The sequence below is a fragment of the Lytechinus pictus genome, chromosome 5 (assembly GCF_037042905.1).
Source record: "Lytechinus pictus isolate F3 Inbred chromosome 5, Lp3.0, whole genome shotgun sequence".
Lineage (NCBI taxonomy): Eukaryota > Metazoa > Echinodermata > Echinoidea > Temnopleuroida > Toxopneustidae > Lytechinus > Lytechinus pictus.
The window spans coordinates 27,867,513-27,888,309 of record NC_087249.1 but is presented as its reverse complement, the minus strand read 5'-3'; positions in this window follow the sequence as shown (position 1 = coordinate 27,888,309).

The following is a 20,797-nucleotide window of genomic DNA, read 5'->3' as shown; positions in this document are numbered from 1 at the left end:
ACAGATGAAGATGAAACAACACTGATAGAGTTGTGCGTGTACAAGGAGTGAAACAGCGCGATTGTTTTATGATCGAATGAACAGTGTGCCTGTCGAGATAAAATTTATCTGTCATGTTATTTTCTATGATGTTTTATACAACTGCAATTATTTTTTTTAAATTATTTTCTGTGATATTTTCCTGTTAATGTATGAATTTTATTTGAAGTGAATTATTATAAAGATTAATCCAAAACAAACCTAAATAATTGTCGGCTTCATTGTATTCGTGATGAACAAGTTAAGGTATAAAAAAATTATGCTTATTTTTTTTATTTGAATGACTTTAAGTAAATTGGAATTGAAAAAGACGTTTAGTGTTTCCTGTTCAGTGCAATTTTTGTTTTCTTTTTTTCATTTCACATTCTCGGGATGCGAACCTCCATTATAATTATAATTAATGAATACCATTATAAACAAAAATATTTGAAAAATAAAGACTCGCAAAAATTTTAATACTAGTGCAACGGTGATTTTTTTTATTTTGTTGTTTCATTTACTGGAAGGTACGACAGACAAATACCCGGTGTAGATCAAAATTTTGCTAATGGGGGGGGGGGACTACAATTTTTCTCCCCGATCTGCGCCGTAAAAAAAAAAAAAAAAAAAAAATTCGCACCGCCAGTAGGAGGGGTTGCCGCCGCCCATAATTGGGTCCGGCACCTGGATCTGCCTATGGAATGGATGAGGAATAAGGAAAGGGGAGACAAATAATGGTGCCCCCTTCCGTAATATATCAAATATTTGTTAGTGGATTTTGTCGTTCATTCTCAAGTGGGGACTTATTTTTCAACTTTTCCCAGGAATTTTGTGTATGGAATGATTTTTTCCTAGCATACTAGGTCTTGAATGCCCCCACTTTGGAAAATCCTGGATCAGCCCCTGTCAAGGTGTATATAGATGAAACTAAACTTGAATAGGGCTCCACATTAATGATTTTCAAAATTTAGCCATTTCCTATTTTCCCCGTTTAACACTGTGAGGTGAATAATTTAAATGCTTTCACCATCGCTACCATAGAAGGATCCAGGGGGGCGGTCACCCCCCCCCCCCCTGTTGGCGGATTAAAGACCAAAAAATTGAGAAAGGAAGAAGAAACAGAAGGAAAAGAGAGTGGAAAAGGAAGAGGGGAAAAGGGAGGGAGAAAAGTGAATAAAATTAGGGAGGGGAGACTTTGATGATTTAAAAGAACATGCAAAATTGACATTTTCGCTCGCGCTTCGCACTCGCATTGCTCATTTTCGATGAGTACATAATTATTGCTCAATAGGCTGATATATATGAGCTTGACATTTAAGCTTTGCAGTCAAAATACAAAACATATACTGTACGGTCAGCTAGGACATTGAACTTTCATTATTCTTTTTTATTTATACCTCGGTCACATTTGCTCTGCGGCGGCCGTACGGAGAGTCGAAACAGCCGTTTTATTCATTTTTATTCAAACCACCTATATTTAGCTGGCACAAAAAAATGTTTAAACGACTGTTTTCTACTCGCCGTAGAAAAAGTGTGACCGAGGTATAACGAATCAATAAAAAAGTGCTTTGTAAAATATTCGTTTTATGATCTGAGTATCAACATTTTTAGCTCACGCTGTGCCCTAGCATTATTTCATTTGTGGAGTACCTATCCTCTTCATGTAGGCCCTATTCTATAAATTTATCAAAATATAACTTTTTAAGGTCTGATTGTCAAATCTTATCAGCTAGCATTGCACGCACGTGCTTAAATTGGTGAGTTATGTATACCTCAAATATATATAAATCAAAGTACTTAAAATCGCCTTTTCATGACAGTTTTTTGAGTTAATAATAAGTTTATTAAATTAAAAATTTGCTCGCAATTGCCGTTCGCATTAATTTCTAAAAGTACGTTACCGGTAATTAATGCATCATATTCATAATTACAAAAGTCCTTATAATGTCCAGGGTTAACACTTTAATATCAACAAATTTAGAGCTCTCATTAGGCTTATTAGATTAGTAAATAAGATATTAATAAAATTTCATTAATTCCTAATACCGTAATTAAGTTGTCACTTTTTCAAAATGGAAGATCGACATGTTTCTTTTTGCGCTTGGGAAGAGGAATCGGAAGACATTCATAATTATGATGAAAAAATGTCCTTAGAATGTCCCGGTCCTAGGCCAGAATAACTTCAGCTCATGCTTTGCATTCGCCTCATTTTTTAAGAGCAATCCATGTCCACTTTACGATTATTTTCCTGCACAGTGCAGTGCTTAATTTGACCTTTTCACATCGGAATATCCAATATTATCAGTTCGCGCTTCGCGCTCGCATTATTGATTTTCCGTGATAAAAAGTGTATTAAGAATGCACAAATTCTAGAACACGCATGTTTATTGAGACGGGCTGCTTATCCTTTATTGAAAACAGCATGCTTAAATGATCTCGCTTCAAATTAGAATATAAAAAAATTTCTTCTCGCTCTTGCATTATAAAATAATGTAAGACGGTAACCAATTACCCACCCTTTTCACGATTTAGAAAACATAAATATAAAATAGTGTTCCTTTTTAGGTCTATATATCTCAATTGTTATCCGCTCACGCTTCGTGCTCCCACTGTGTTCTGTTCATACACAAAGTGCTTGGAATGTCTATTTTTATGGTCAGAATTTCAAACATTTTAGCTCGAGCTTTGCGCTCGCATTATTTTGATTGAAATATGCATCGTCTTCTTGGCTAACTGTAAACCGCCATTAGCAAGTCCCTTTTCGATCAGGCCAGAACGTATATTTCTCTCTTTTCTTACTTACTTTTTTTTTTTGCTCCTTCGCGCTCGCAGCAATTTTAGTAAAATACGCATCTTGTTCAATTTCACAAACATTGCCCAGAATGTTCAATTTTGAGGATAAAAAACATGAAATTTCAAAAATATTTTAGCTCGCGCTTCGCACTTGCACTATAGGGGCTATGAGATTATTGTATATTGTGTTTTGTGTATGCTGTTTAATGAGAATAAAGAAGTGACTGTTTGGACTACCCCTATTAACTTTGAGCGGCTGATTGTGGAAAATACGGGTGCAAATATTTTTCGGCCCCTTCCCCGGTTTATTTCCAATTTGTCTAATTGCCAACTCGTCTACTATCGTTTGGTCCATCAGTTCGTCAACTCACCACATAGTCTTTTTTTTCATTTAGTCTAATGCCATTCCGTCTAATGACCAGTGGACCCAAAAGCCATTTGGTCCATATACCATTTCATCTAATTGGACTATAAGTGTATTATTGTGCAAAATGAATGAAAATAAAATGGGTATTAGACCAACCGGTTATGAGACTAAATGGTCATAGACGAGATGGTTATTAGACGAAGTGATGATTGGACCAAATGGTTAATGGACCAATGGCTGTTAGACGAAATGTTGATGGACAGATTGGCATTAGACTAAATGAAAGTAGACCATGTAATGAGTGGACAAGTTGGCCGCAGACGAATTGGCACCCCCCCCCCCCCTATTAGCGATAGATCCGCCCATGCACTACTACTTCTTTCTTATCTCATTATGATCTCTCAGTTCCATATCCCCCCTCTCTCTCACTTTTTCTACGAGGACTCTTTTATCGTATGCATATCTTCCTTCGATTTCCTCCCCCCTCTCTCTTTCCCTCTCCTGACTGCTGTTCCTTTATAGTTAATTCCCCTCTTTTCTCTCAAACCCCCTTTCTGTCTCAACATCTTTGCCCCCCCCCCCCCCTCGGCATCTCTCCCATTCGTGAATTTCATTCAATTATTCTACCCCTTTCAATATCTCCAACATGCTTCTATACTCCTCAATGTGCCATACACACCTTGAGAGAGAAAAAAAAAACCCTCAAGAGATATATGGGCAGAAATAGCATGGGTCAAAGAAAGAAGCATTAATGGTTCAAGATTATGGGATTCACAGAATTTAATGCATATGTAGAGTAAATACATGGTTATAATGTAGTAACATATTGATAATGGCAGTTAAAAGGAGGGTAATCCTTGTGACTTGGCCTTATAAAAATTTTGGCTCGCGACTTGCGCTCGCATAAACGGTTAAAAATATTACCTGATACATCATATTCATAATTACAAAAGTGCTTGAAATTTCCAGTTTTCATACCATGTTATCATCAGATTTCGCGCCTCATTAGGCATTTATAGATCAGATATTAATTTTAATGGTTAAATCGTCCTTTCTGTTTCATCTCGCTCTTAGCAAGAGGAATAGGAAGATATTCATCACTTTCATGTCCCGGTCCTTTGTCAAATCTATCAGCTCTTTATTAAGTGCGATCCAAATCCACCTCACAAAGTACTTGAGCTGAAATTGACCCCTTTTTCAGATCAGAATGTCAAATATTTTAAGGTCGCGCTTCGCGCTCGCTTTGATTTTCAATTTCATGTTAAAATATATATTCAGAATGCCTAGATTGTAGGCCTAAATCGGAAACACGCGAGCGCATGTCTATCTAGATACTCAACTTGTTAGTATTTCAACCATTATCCAGTTTCTGAAAAACAAAATTCTGCTAGCGCTTTGTGCTCGCATTTTTTATGTAGGAAGAACCCCTATTACTCATCCTTATTATACAAAACAGGAATAGAGTGTCCCATTTTTTAGGTCTAAATGTCGATTTTTTTCCGCTCGCTCTTCGCGCTCGCATTAATTGTTTTATAACGACGATCCTGTTCATGGTCACAATAATTGATTAAAATTTTCCATTCTTTATGTAGAAGTGTAAAAAAAAAATCGGCTCGCGCTTGCATTATTTTATTGTTGAAATATGTAACGTCTCCATGGCTAAGTGAAATAAGCAGTCCTTAACAGGTACCTTTTTGATCAGTTCAAAACGTATACAAAAATCTTATGCTCGCGCTAATTTGCGCGAGCATTATTAAAGTAACAAAGATCGGCAATTTGACATCCTTTCCATGATGATTTAAAAGACATGACTAGACATGTCTCGTTTTTAGGTCTAAATCTTCCAATTTTGTGCTCGCGCTTCGCATCAATTGCTAAGTTATATACCTATCCTGTTTAAGTTACAAAAAGTGCCTATGATTTCAATTCTGTTCGCACTTCGCGTTCTTAGTAATTATTTAGTTGCATACACATCTTTTTCATGATAAACATTGCCCAGAAATTTCAAACTTTGGGGAAAAACATATTTTTTTTAATAAATTAGCTCGCACTATATAAAAAGGGTTATGATATTATATATTTATGTTGATTTATAAGACAAAAGCTAAGAAGTGACATTTCTTCAAAGAAACAAATATAAATCATATTCGCGCGGCCGATTGGGGAAAAATAATGGTGAAAAAAAAATTTGCCCCCCCCCCCCTTTGGCGAAAGCTGGATCCACCCCTTCATCCTATTTATTTTTCTCCTTCCGTCCATCTCTCCATTCTTCCAGGAGCCGCGGAATATTTTTGAAAAATGTTTTTTCAAAACTTTTTTTGGTATTTCTACCAATAAATTAATGAAAATAATGCGGTACAAAAATCAATGTCATTCTTCTTCCTGTTTTAAACTATATACGTGTACAAAAAACGCACCACCAGCTAAAAAAAAAAAAAAAAAACTTGGGGGTCACAACCCGAGCACCCCACTTCCCAGGGCCATATACAAGGATTCTAATTTATTAATTTTAACGAAAGCATGAGACATCATTTGTTGAAAAAAAATTAAAGAGAGCTATTAATGACTGCATGTGGTCCTACCGGTACGCTAGATCTGCGCACAAAACTGCTTTCATATGACACGCAAAAGGGATAAATCTTAGTGGAAAAGTGGGATAAAGCAAACAGGATTTAGAAACTGCCTTCGTTGGCGTTCAATAATATGGGTGGTATGATACAAATTCTGCTAGCTTATTCGTACTATTATTTCTGGCCATTGTACTTAGATCTATATTTTAATGTGGAAACATTTTTATTTTTTTTTATGATACAAATCGAGCGAGGCAAGTACAATGATATGGGGCAGAGTTCCTAGTCTTCATGCCCCAGACTGAATATATTTTGACATCAACTTACTCCAAAAACAAGTGTTATGTTTTATTTTGTATTATTCATTTTTTAAGTATAAGGTAAAATTATAAGTCTCGGAGTGTCAGTTAATGCTGCAAAAGATGTATAAGGCCTACTCTTTTGCAGCACTATCCAGCTACCGCGGCGAGGACGCCCTCCGAGAAGGTAGCCATATCAAAACTAAAAACAAAAAATTCCACTTAGATTACTGGTGGATCCAAGGGGCATAATTATCGAGAGCCAAATTTGTAATTTGTAACATAAACATGCCCTTTTTACCCAAGCATGCCCCTTGAAAGTGAGGATATATATATATATATATATATTTATATATATATTATATAGGCCCTATTTTTTTTGCTTGTCAATTTTTAGGGACGAAATGACTTTGAATTTTTGGTAAAAACATTTTGTAATGCTTATCAAATTTGCATCGGGAAAATGTGCCCTCCATAGGCCCTGTCCCCCCTAAATCTGAGGTTGGGACCATTGGCAACGGAAAGCAAAAATTTAGGGGAGGGGGACCACCAAAATTTTGTGACAAGCCCCCCCCCCAAAAAAAAAAAGGTTTATCAACCAAATTTTAGGGGAGACCCTATGAAATTTTTAGGGGGGTCCACTGAAATTTAGGGGGCACGCAGGAAAAAAAATTGACAAGCAAAAAAAAAAGGTTATCGACAAAAAAATTAGGAGGGGGGGGCGATTGTCCCCCACCTCAAATTTAGGGGAGACACGACCCTCCCCCCCCCCCCCGCTGCCTATGGGGGGACGTTGTTACCTTTTTGGGGGGCTAAATTTTTTTTTCGGTCCCCCCTTTGATAACCTTTTTTTGTCAAAAATTTTGGTGCCCCCCCCCCTAAATTTTTTTGATTGCCGCCGCTAATAGTGCCCTCCCCCCTTTGGAAAATCCTGGACCCTCCCTTGCCTAGATATAGATGTTTAAAGAATTTATTATTTTGAAAGTCAGTGCCCCCGCCCCCCATGCTTTAGTTATCATGGCATAAAACTTGTGTCATATCTAATCCTTATATCAGCAAGAGGTCAGAGCATACTATCCGTCACCAAACGACTGCATTTGAGCCATTTTTTTTTCTCTTTTCTCTTCTTTCTATTTTTTGTTGTTATTTAATCATTGTTTATTTGGATAAGCTCGGATCCGAGACTAACTGGGACGGTGAACGCACTTTCGTTCGAGTTGTGTATTTGGGTAACAATAGGCCGAGGCGAGAAAGGACACGCCCACAATCCCTCGTTCAGTGCCGAGCTCTGTGCATACGTGTCGACGAAATTTCAAAATGAAATTTGTACACAAATCTGTCACAATTCGGACCCACTTTAGCCTCAGATTAACAGATATTTAGATCTCTTTGGAACACTAAAAGTCATTCACTTGGGGTTTTTTAATATGCTGATTCAGGTGAGGTACTTTTCAATGCTTTTAAACATAGATTTAAAAAATTAGATTTTCGTTTTGGGATCCCTACTTACAGTAGAGGCGCACGGCCAATATTGGAGACTGTCTCCAATGTGGGAGATTATCTCCAATATCAGAGACTTTTGTAAAGAATTTGGGTATCCAATTTCAGAGACAGTCTCCAGTTTTGGAGTCCAATTTCGTTTGTTTACATTTGCTGCAAAAGGATTAACTTGGCGGCAAATAAGAATGTGATAAGCAGATTCCTCATGAAAAATTACCCCTTTTCACCGTCTACTTTAAAAATTTTCCGTCTACTTTTGTTTTGATAAGGATTTTTGTTGTCAATCACACACAAAACAAATGGGCTTCTGACCTCAGTGAGACAAAATTTTGGGTGGAAAAAATCATGCTTTTGTTGGTGTTGTTTCTTTTGTCCTTTTGCAAAGCAAGTCTCCAATGTGGGAGATTGTCTCCCCTATTGGAGAGAGTCTCCCATATTGGCCGTGCGCCTCTACTGACTTATGGATGCTTCTGAACGCAGTCTAAGACTCTATATTCAGTTCCAAATTCTGTCTCCTCTTTAGGTTGGCCGGATCATGTCCTGGTGGGTCAGCGTCAAACTTGTACTTCACAGGTTCACATTTCCAATACTTATCCAGTCCATTCTCGAAGCTGTGGACACTGGGTGCATTTACTAATTCATTACTTAGGCTATTCCAAGGTTTCCTCATTCTTATGTAAAAAGAATTCTTACGTTTCTCAGTTACTGACCTCGGAATGTACAATTTCTTATCATGACCTCTGGTAGGCCCATGCACCTGGCCCAAATCTGGCACTACCTCTTGGTCATACCTGTGAAATAACTTGTATGTTTCGATCATATCTCCTCGCGCACGGCGATATGCTAATGTAGGAAGTTTTAGTTGAATCAATCTTTGTTCGTATGGAAGGTTCTTTACTTCAGGTACCAACTTAGTGGCCCTTCTTTGTACATTTTCTATTGCTTGAATATGTTTCTTTAAGTATGGACTCCATACTGCATGAGCATACTCCAAGTGAGGTCTAATCAATGCTTTGTATAGGAGTAGGAAGTTCTCCTTGTGAAGATAAACAAATGTTCTCCTAATTAGATTCATTAGCCTATTGGCTTTATTTATCTTTGACTGAAAGTGCTGGTCAAAACTAAGCTTTGTGTCGACAATCACTCCTAAATCTTTACTAGTTTCAACTTGTGATAGATTATGTGAAGCATTATCATGTGTCATAGTATATTCATTGAATTCATCATTCTTTGTACCAATAGTAAGTACACAACATTTATCCGGGTGGAACTTTAATAGCCACTTGTCTGACCATGACACAAGACGATCTAAGTCCGCTTGTAATAACTCAGCATCTCTGTCATTATTAACATGCTTGTATAACTTGGTGTCATCTGCAAATAAATGAACAGTACTTGACGAAATCTGATCCGGTAAGTCATTAATGTACATTACAAAAAGCAGGGGTCCGAGGACACTCCCTTGCGGTATTCCGCTGGTTACATCAGCCCAGTCAGAGAACTCACCATTCACACAAACTCGGTGCTGTCGACCAACAAGAAAAGACCTGACCCACTTACATATGAGCTTAGATATGCCAAATCCCTCAATTTTGGCTAAAAGTCTCTGGTGTGGGACCTTATCAAAGGCTTTCATGAAATCTAGGTAGATGACATCAACTGCACCACCAACCTCCAACATATTCGTCCAATCATCTAACACATTGAGTAATTGTAACGTTGTTGATCGTCCTGATACAAATCCAAATTGTTTTGAACTGAGAAGGTTGGTGCTCCTCACATGCTCATATATTTCATCCCTCAAGATAGACTCCATGATTTTACATACAATACATGTAAGACTTATTGGTCTGTAGTTTGAAGGGAGTTTACGATCACCCTTTTTGAATACGGCACTGACATTGGCCTTTTTCCACACATTTGGTACTACGCCTGATGTAAGAGAGTTTGAGTAAATAATACTCAGAGGTTTTGCAAGAACAGGTGCCAGTTCACGCAAGACACGGGGATGCAACCCATCTGGCCCTGGTGATTTTGATATATTCAAACTCTCTAATTTCTTTAATACACACTCTTCAGTAATAACAATTGTGTCTAGAATATGAACATCATGATGTTTAACAGATGGGAGAGGTCCATCAGGATCTTTAGTAAAGACACTAGAAAAATGCTTCAATAGTGCATTTGACTTCCCTACATCTGATTCTGTCAATGTTTTACTACTTCCAGTTCCATCCTGGTAGAGTGGTGGTATTCCACTCTTTACTTTTGTCTTGTATTTTGCATACCGCCAGAATTTTTTAGGATTAGATTTTACTTCTTTGGCAATGTTTGACTCATATCGTTTTTTGACAATGTCTTGTCGCAGTTTTCACTTTATTTCTGATTGTGTTATAAGTTTTCTTCTTTTCTACAGTTTTGTCTCTAATATATCTTTCCCAGGCTCTGTGCTTTTTCTTAATCAATTTCAAGGTGTCATAATCAACTGGGAAATCACTTCCTTTGCCCCATGCATGTTTACCACATGTTACTACAGAAGGAATAAATTCATCCTCAGCTTCATCAATTATACTCAAAACATGAGACCACTGCTGATTTACATCATTCAATGCCAATAGTTCTTCTTCCCAATTTATGGAGCTTAGTTTCTCTCTCATACCTCCAAAGTTACCTTTATCATACACAAACCGTTTTTTCTCATTTGAACTACAATCTGCATAACAAAGTAGGTCAAAAACCAAGACAGAATGATCACTGAGTCCTAAAGGACTACAATGTTCAAGATTGGCTAGCATGCCTTCTTCACTAGTAAAGATCAAATCGAGGACATTAGGTCTAGAATTGAATCTAAACCTTGTAGGATCAGAGACATGTTGAAACAGGAAGGCATCCCTTACACATTCAATAAATTTAAATTCTTCACTTGCTTCACTCTTTGAAGTTGTCCAAGAGTCCCAATCAATCTCTGGGTAATTAAAATCACCCAGTACAGGTAAATGGCTATAATTCAAATCTGAAACATGTGAGATCAATTGACGGAGATTCTCATTATTTCTACTAGCAGCACTATCACTCCTGTAAATACAACCGATTAACAGCTTATCAGAATGCTTCAAACACAGTTCGAGCCAAACTGCTTCCTCGAAATGAATACTCTCAAAACTCACTTGATTTACATTCAATGACTTATGAACATACAATACAATACCTCTACCAACAGCCTTGTCAATGTTTGTGTGATAAAATGTAAAACCTTCCAATATAAAGTCTTCATCGCTCAAATCTCTGAAATGTTTTGGTTTTGCCTCAGTGATCGCTATGATATGTGGTTTCTCTTTCTTCACGAGAGCTTTTAGTTCACACATTTTGTTGCGCAATGAATCTGCATTGGTGTAAACACATTTTAAGCTAGAACTAAAATTAGAAACTGGTGATGTATTTGAACTTTTCTTACTATTCACTTGTTTACGTAGTAAATTTGTTCTATCTAACCTAGGACTATTTACATTAAGACTATGGGCATTTTCACGGTAACTGACATTACATGGCACAATGTTTTCACACCTTTCATTGTGTGTATCTCTAAAACAACAAATGATGGGAGTTTGCTTTTGATAGAGTTAATAAAGTGAACCTTGCTGTCTACTCTGATGCTAAGTTTTTCTATGTAACCACATTTTTTTACGCATCAGCAAGTAAAAATGTGTCGGTAACTGACATTACACAAAAGGACATGCAATTTCAGGGTGTTCATTAAAATTGAAATATCTCATGTCCCTGAGTAGATAGAGTAATAATTTGAATATGTAAATATACCTCCGTTACTAGGTTAAGATGTGTCAAAATATTAGACAATTCGTTTTTGTCTTTTGAGGGCTATGATAATTTTTCCGCAACCATGCTGGAAACTGACATTACGGTAACTGACATTACACTTAATTTGCCATAGAGATAACACATGGAAGTCAAATGTGTGGAATCATTGCATTGTATCTTCTGTGCAGTGCTTCACATGAAAGTGAGCTTGGTGTGGAAGTATACCCGAGTTTCTAGGAACATTTCAATGAAAAAAAAATTCTTTTTCTTAATTCCTTTCTTTGATTTGAACATTTTTATCAAATTTGTCAGTAACTGACAATACACATTAACATTTACCAGTGCTATATGATTTTCAAAGGCATAATTTTCTTGGTACTTATATGTGAGGCTTTTTAAAATCATAAAAGTTTCATAATACTTCACATTTTTAATTATCAAAAGATAAGAAATGTATGTTTTACTTACTCGGGGGGGGGGGGGGGGGGGGGTCATAGCAGCTACATGTTTTCCTATAGTAATTTAATATTGCTTTGACTGTACACATGGATTTTTCTGACTATACACCCATAATATATTCATCAGTTTTATATCGACTTTTTAAACCTTTTCCTTCTCCAACCTCCCCCTCCCCTCAAAAAAGGCAAAATGAATAAGGGTCTCCTCCCCTAGGCTACACGTACCCTCCCCCAAATCTCATGCAGCCATGTAGTTTTATTGATTTCTATTCTGGTCAGTGCAAGCAATGCTTGTTCATATCTGTCGGATTTCTATTCTCTTCATAATTTGTTTAATCATTTTCTTTGCTAATTTCTTTTTTAAGCTGTCAACAAAAAATAAACTCCAGCTTCTAAACTGAAACTGAACTATTTGTAAATTAGAAGAAAAAAAACAGTTTTAGTAGATCCATGCAACATTGATCAGAACTGTCAAATTTCACTTTTCATCTATACTTATGAACCAAAAACACAGGCATAAAAACCAGGAATTTACTTTTAGCGAGGCAATGCTCAAAAGAATCCTAGAAATTAAAAAAGGGACCCGGGAAAACCCCTTCATCACAATGTTAAGCTTAAAAAATACTGCAGATTTAGGCAATACAATAGCAAGCTCCTTCTGGTGTGACTTTTAACCCTAAAAAGACTGGGGGGGGGGCTGATTCAGCCCCCCCCCCCTCAACATTTTTTGCGATAAATCCGCCGTGCGAAATTTTTTGACCGGGTCACTCGCTGACTTTTTCATTCAAGTCTCGCGCAACTTTTGAGACCAAAATTGTGACCCCCGGGTACGCGGTTCCGAAATTACACAACATTTCGTAAGTGCATGCAGACCCAAAATTACTCAAAAACGTGAATTTGTGTACAAATCCAATGCAAATGGTGTTTTTAGCCAAAATTCATAAATGTATCATTATTTTTACTTTTACTGCTTAAAATCAATTAATTTTATTTTTTTATGGTAAAAATAAAGTCCCTGATGATTTCCATTGAAAAAACAATAAAAAAACAAAAAGTCGAAAAACAGAGAGATACATAAGAAATTTAGAAAACAATAGAATACATAAGAAAATAAATGTAATGTTGAAAATTTTGAAAAATAAATTTGATCAGATGCCTATCTAGAGTATGTGAAACAAAAATAAGCATTTTAGGGGCATTATTTTATTAATTAGAGCAAACTTATGATTTTACGCATAAATTAGCATAATTAATGAGCAATGAGATTTTTCGCAAAATTTGATATTATAGTTTTGTAGATAATGCCATGGGTAATGCGCGTGCCAATTTTCGTCGCGATCGCGCAATCGACGGCCGAGATCATAAGGGGGGGCTGAATCAACCCCCCCCCCCCCCCAGTCTTCTTAGGCGTCGAAATAGCCCAGTCTATTTAGGGTTAAAGTGAAAGACTTGAATAACAAGTATACAATATTTCTTAACCATAAAATTGACCACATATTTGCATTTCAATATTGGTAACCAACGTTTTATCATGGTAACTGACATTACATATCGGTAACTGACATTACATTTTCCACTTGGTAACTGACATTACATATATTCAATGGTACGCTATGGCTTCATTGTTAATTGGTAATCTTTAATTTTGGTGTAGAAGGGAGGGGTGTTACCTAGAGAGGAAATCCACCAAGTTTCATATAATATATCCTCTTTTCCAGGAAATGAGAAAAAAAAGTTAATGTTTTCGGTAACTGACATTACATACCATATCACATATTTCATCAATGTTTTTTTATCAGATGAATGAATTACTGGTGTTTCTTTCTGTGGGATTTTAAAAAGTGTTACAATAGCAAGCTAAATCACAGGCAAAAACATCATGATCAAACCAGTTCTTTAAAAATCTGTCAAAACAAATTATGTATCAATATACTATTTTCAACACTAATTTGTATCCATACTTTGGCAGCCATTTTGAAATAAAAAATGGCTGCCATAGTCGGAAAAAAATGTTGTCTCAGAAACTTCAGGTATTGTATTATTAAAAAACATAAAGCATTTGACATGAATATCAACTTTATTTTTTTGCCTCTGTGTCCATCTGTGGTGAAAATGCCCCTATGTACATTATTTACAGTTAGAGGCCTCTGTACTGGGCCACTACTGCTGGACGCTTGGTCCAGATTCCCTGACTCCATTCGGTCGAAAGGCAGGGGTAGCCTGCACGATCTTCCCATGGCTTATCTTCAGGTTTTGCTCTCCAGCCTCTTTTCTCTGCTTGAGCTCTTCGCGGAGTTTTCTATTCTCGACGCGCTGCTGGTAGGTTAGGTCAGGAGTAACATACACATTGCTAACTCCATTCGGATTTCCACGCAGCTTGGAAGCCTGAGATAGCACATTCTTCTTGGCACTCTTATCAGCAAACGAGACCGAAATGCAAATTAATATTCCCTCTTGGCATTAATTGCCAAAAAACAGGGAAAATCAAGTTAAAAGGAACAAAAACAGTGACTTACCTCGGCTGTCGCACAACTTCACTGCCCTGTTTTATCCGAACTTAATACACATAAACATATGGTCATTGAGTCCCCTGTACAGATCGCTCTAGAACTTCGGTCTCTGTATTTGGTGAGTGAAGCCAACGGAGTTCAGCTGAACAACCAACATAACAGAGACCGAAGCTGTTGGGTTAGCCAAAACCCACCCAAGGGTTCATTACATGCCGCCGCGCACAGAAAATTCTAGACAGGAATAACCGTCGTTTCTGGGGATTTATTCAACAATTTCTGACATTTTACTGTAATCCCCATTTACCGACGGTAGGGTGTACGTGTGGGCTCGCATGTGTTCTCATTCCCTCCCTTTTGTCAATTCACAGTCCAAAGTTTGATGTAATTTTACACATCGAATTTACAATCTAAGGATGTATAAACAACAAACTTTTAAAAGTTGATATTTAAATGTTTAAATACTTTAAAGTTGAATTAAGAAGGGGGTGAGTTTCCATAAATATAGGTTCTACATACAATATATAGTATATATAAGTTGTTCAAACACATAGCATGTCACGATAATCCTCTGCCTTCTCGATATTTTGCTTTGAAAGTCTATGAAATTAGCCACCTGTCAGAGCCCGAGAGACGAGTGTACAGAAAAGTCACTCGGAGTGTGACGTCACCGGGGGGAATTTAGTATAAGAGGTGCCTGAATGTCATACAGAAATGCTATGCAGAGAGAGAAAGATATTTTACAATTTTTTTTCAAAGCAACTCAAATCAAACAAATAGGACTGATATGTACAAATCTTTACTTTCCCTGTATAAAAAACAGTATGAATAACCACCATGAACTCTTCAATCATGATGTAAGATAGCAAACAGTGAGTTATTGAATGATATTTTCACTATTTCTCATTTATTTTATCACGATGTTCAATCAAGTGAGTAGCTGGAAAGTAATTCCGGCGGCTAGCTCAGCGCGCGCTGAACGCATAATACTAGTACACACAACACCCAGGCATTGAGTGTACTGTTATGGTCTGGTATGTCGACTTAGTTCATGGCCGTGCAGCGATCCCCTGGCGTTTTTTCTTCTTTTCTTTTGTCTTTGACTCCACTTTTATATCCTCTGGATCATTTCCACTCATAGCTCATTCCACAGAACAATCTTGAACCAAACGTATAGTATTCTTTCTCGGCCTTCTGAGTTGTTTTCTATATTTAATTACGCTAGGGGTCACCGTCACACATACAAACGCAATTCGGAAGTGAGTTGAAGACAGAAAGATATATATAGTAATTAGTATACATCTCTATGGTTGAAGACAACAAGAACGGTACGGTAGCTCGACAGCTAGCTGCGCCGGAGCGGGCGGCTGGTCGGCACAAAGCAATTCCGCAACCAACTGTGTTTTTTTGCAAGAGCCGCGTCACACGCGGATAAATATGTCATAATAACACGTCTGCTACGTTATCGACTGGTGAGAAGATCTCGATCAAATTTCATATTATTCACCTTGAAATTATTCCTTTAGGGTCTATGGTATCATTCTGAGGGAATTCACATATTTGGAATAATAGTACGGCCACAAATATTTTAATCATTTCCTCTTTGCAAGTTCTATGGCTCGCAGATACAACTTCAACTGCAGTTATTCCATAGTAGTACACAAAACGGCACTGCCTTGTTTACTAAACCGGGACCGAATACCCCCCGGTGACGTCACACTCAAAGAACACCCGTCTCGGTAGGCATTGCAGGAGCGAACTCAGGGAAAATGGGTAGGGATAAATCGTTCAAATTCACTATTTTGAAAAAAGAAAATGGGGGGTCGAATCACCTATTAGTGTTTGGGGGGTTGTAAGGTTGCTATTAATGTAAATATCTCAATATTTGGAATCGTCTTCTTAATTCAACTTTAAACGATATAGATGAAAAAGGCATGAAAAATATACTTTACTGATGTTTAATTGGGTTGAACACGATAAAAATGGTCAAAATGGCAGCCACACTATAAAATATTTACAAACGAACGTCAACAATCACGAATGTGATATCGATATTGCTTTCGATATTATACGATCTGCTCCATATGCGAACGAAACCGAAGATAAACGATACTACTTATACTAGTACTAGTACTAGTTATAATCGCGATATATCGATTCGAGACATTAAGTTAATAACGATAATGACGTCATTCAAGATGGCAACTTGCAAGAAAAACCGTCAGGTCAGGTGAAAATGTCTTAGATGACAGATTTCTCAATCATCCAGAGGATTTTTTTCAATAACTCCGGCCCAAGGTATGCAATTACTTAAGTTTTTTATATTTCCCTGATAATGGAAACCATGAAACTTTCAATTTTGCTTAAAAAACAGTTTTAAATCGCGATCTATAAAACGCTAGTTCACTATACGTTGGCTGTAGGTACGGGGCCCCATCCCCTTCAGTCTATGTATGGTGAGTGGAGCCAACGTAGTTCAGCGGAACAACCAAAATACAGAGACTGAAGCTTTTGGTCTAAGAAAATTCAAGCCATAGAAGTCGTGTGTTGTGGACCCAAGAAGTGAGATCCCAGCACGCGCGACCCACTAGTTAGAAATCTTCTGCCAAACGCGGTTCGTGGTGCGAGGTTAGTATACTAATACTAACCTCGCAATACGTGTGAGTGGCCAAAACCCACCCAAGCCAAGGGTTCATTACATGCCGCCGCGCACAGAAAATTCAAGCCATAGGAGTCGTGTGTTGTTGTGGACCCAAGAAGTGAGAATGAGATCCCAGCACGCGCGACCCACTAGTTATGAAATCCACTGCCAAACGCGGTTCGTGGTGCGAGGTTAGTATACTAATACTAACCTCGCAATACGTGTGAGTGGCCAAAACCTGAAACTTTCACCCCCGAGATTTCTACTTTCCTTCTAAAAGATCTAGCTCTAAATCATGTATGTACATGGCCTTGGGATAAAACTTCATTTCCGACATTTCTACGCTCTCGTTGTTATTTTTAAAACAAGAATTCATCAAAAAAATGAAAAAATATTGTGAAAAGACGGAAGAGACTTGCCCGATGTTTACGCCGCCATCTTGTTTCTTATTGTACTTCCCCAACGTTACGCGACACGGCAAGACGACCAAAAACAGATGTCATTTTAACTTCTCCGGGCATTATGTCCGGGGGTAATATAGGCCCAAATATTTTTTTAAAATATGTTTTCTTTTATTCTCCGTCCTATCCCCACACCATTTCCATTAATTTTTTTTGAAATATCAAAATGGGCGGCACTATCTCTTTGACCCCTCATGCTTTCTCATTATAGATAATTAAACAACATGAAAACAAATTTCTTTAAAAGAAATTATGTAAAGTAAAAAACGTGTTTATAACGTTCAGCAAAAAAAAAGGATACAAAACTAAAATGTTAAACATGGTAAATCATTCATTTATTTTTATTTCATTTTCATTATAATTATTTTTTTTGCTGAGATTGATATTAATCAATGAAAATTAATTGTCGGATTTTTAATTGGGCTAACTTGAGATGTGAAACAGTGAAACAAAACAAACAAACTGCATAAGCTAGCTAGTTCATTAAAGAGAAAATATGGAAAGTCCATACGAAGAGGCGCATTTTAAATCGTAGGGTACATATAGGCCCCTTTCGGCCCCTATGTAATGTTAAAGCTTCTCTACTCCTCAACTTTGAAATGTTGAATATATATTTTTTATATTCTTAAAGGTCAAGTCCACCTCAGAAAAATGTTGATTTGAATAAAAAGAGAAAAATTCAACAAGCACAATGCTGAAAATTTCATCAAAATCGGATGTAAAATAAGAAAGTTATGACATTTCAAAGTTTCGCTTATTTTTAACAAAATAGTTATATGAACGAGCCAGTTACATCCAAATGAGAGAGTCGATGATGTCACTCACTCACTATTTCTTTTGTTTTTTATTGTTGGAATTATACAATATTTCAATTTTTACGAATTTGATGATTAGGACCTCCTTGCCTGAAGCACAAAATGTTAAAATAATGGAATTCCACGTGTTCAGGGAGGAATGAAACTTCATTTCACATGGCAATGATGAGAAAATCAAAATATTTCATATTTCGTATAATAAAATACAAAAGAAATAGTGAGTGAGTGATGTCATCAGTTCCCTCATTTGCATACTGACCGAGATGTGCATATAACTGTTTTGTGAAATGAAGCGAAACTTTAAAATGTCATAACTTTCTTATTTTACATCCGATTTTGATGAAATTTTCAGTGTTTTGCTTGTTGAATTTTTCTCTTTTTATTCAAATCAAGTTTTTGTTGGGGTGGACTTGTCCTTTAAAACTTATATTCTTAAATAAGCTTCCATAAATTAAGTAATCAACTTTAAAGATGACCAACGTTTATGATCATTGTAATATTTAGCATTATTTATGTAAATAGTATTTTTTCCATTGCGGATTGCACACTTTTTTCTATGTTTTAATTGTTATTGCAAAGCACTACTTTATCCACTTAGACATGTTTGCAGCAATTTTCATATTTTCCTTGTCTTCGGTTACTCATCATGCAATTGAGGTATGTTTGTACTCTAAACACTCACATTTGTATTTCTTGCGTTTTATCTGACAAATAAAATAAATAAATTAGATTTTTCACAGGCAGCCTCTCATATTTTCATTTTTAGTCTCATACAATCAGACACGTTTATTTCGTTTACTCCATTCAAACCCTATTTTTACCTCAACAGATAACATATTAACGCATAATTTGCAAAATTATCATTATATATATGTATTCTATAAAAAATCAGTATATTGAACTAATAAAATGTCGAAATTACTTAGTTAAATCAATTTTTATGTCGGACAAGGGTCTCTTTCGTTGAAATATCAATGAAAGGTGTCTCTAAAAGGACACCGTGTTCTAAATAAGGGAAATAATGAAAAAATTTTATTTATCTAGTTATGTTTGTGAATCTTGAAAGTTTTTTCTCTTTTTACCTCATAAAGTACGCTCCATACATCAATTCTACAATCAGTAATAAATAAAACATTATTTGATCCCCTTTTATTGAAATATATGATTTTATGAAAAGTCGTCATTCCGAAATAAAAGGTTCAGGTGACTTAAAGTTATGACATTTTAAAGTTTCGCTTAATTTCACATAACAGTTATATGCACAACCCGGTCAGTATGCAAATGAGGCAACTGATGACATCACTCACTCACTATTTCTTTTGTATTTTATTATGTGAAATACGAAATATTATAATTTTCTCCTCATTGTCCTGTGAAACAAAGTTTTATTTCACCCTGAACTTGTGGAATTATCATTGTTGAACATTTTATGGTTCAGTCAAGTTGGTCCTAATTATAAAATCTGTAAAAATAGAAATATTGTATAATTCAAACAATAAAAAACAAAAGAAATAGTGAGTGAGGGACATCATCGATTCTCTCATTTGCATGGGACTAAATAGTGCATATCACTATTTTGTGAAAAATAAGCGAAACTTTAAAATGTCATAACTTTCTTATTTTACATCCGATTTTGATAAAATTTTCAGGATTATGCTTATCTGATTTTTCTTAATGGATCCAAATCAACATTTTTGTGAGGTGGACTTGACCTTTGAAATGCACCTCTTCGTATGGATCGACTTTTCATAATATTTCTTACAGTGTATCTTCATTTGTAATGATTGTGATGGATTCATAAGCTATAATCCTAACCTATATCTTAAATTCAATTAGCTGTTTTGTTACTGCAGATTTTTTTAAACATTACTATTATTCATCTCAAGTTAGCACAAATCCAACAATTAATTTTCATTGATTAAAATTAATCTCAGCAAAAAAAATAAATTATAATGAAAATGAAATAAAAATAAATGATTTAGCGTGTTTAGTAACATCATAGTTTTGTATGGTGTTTATTTTTTTTATTTTTTGCTGAACGTTAGAAACACGTTTTTTACCATACATAGTTTATCCTATTAAAAAAAAATGTTTTCATGTTGTTTATCTAATGAGAAAGCATGCAGGGTCAGAGAGATTGCCACCCATTTCAATATTATAAGTTTAATTTAAAAAAAAACTGGAAAGGGGGTTGGGAAAGACGGAGAATAAAAGAAAACATAATTTAAAATTTAGTTGGGTCTATTACCTCAGAGAAGTTAAAATGACATCCGTTTGTGGTCGTCTTGCCGTGCAAGACAACCTGAAATTGATGACAACTAGCCCCCATATAAAAAATAACTTGGTGCCATCCCAGATAAAATGCATCAGAGTGCCATCGAATGACCACCAAAAAATGTTTAAAGGTGATATATATGTCAGTGTGACTTGCCGTAAACGTATTTTTTTTCAATGTCGACAATGGCGGGCAGTGTGCAAAGAAGATCATGCCTACGTAGGACATGTCTGGAGGTGTCTTTCCAAGGACCATTCTCGTATCGCCCAAATCGGCT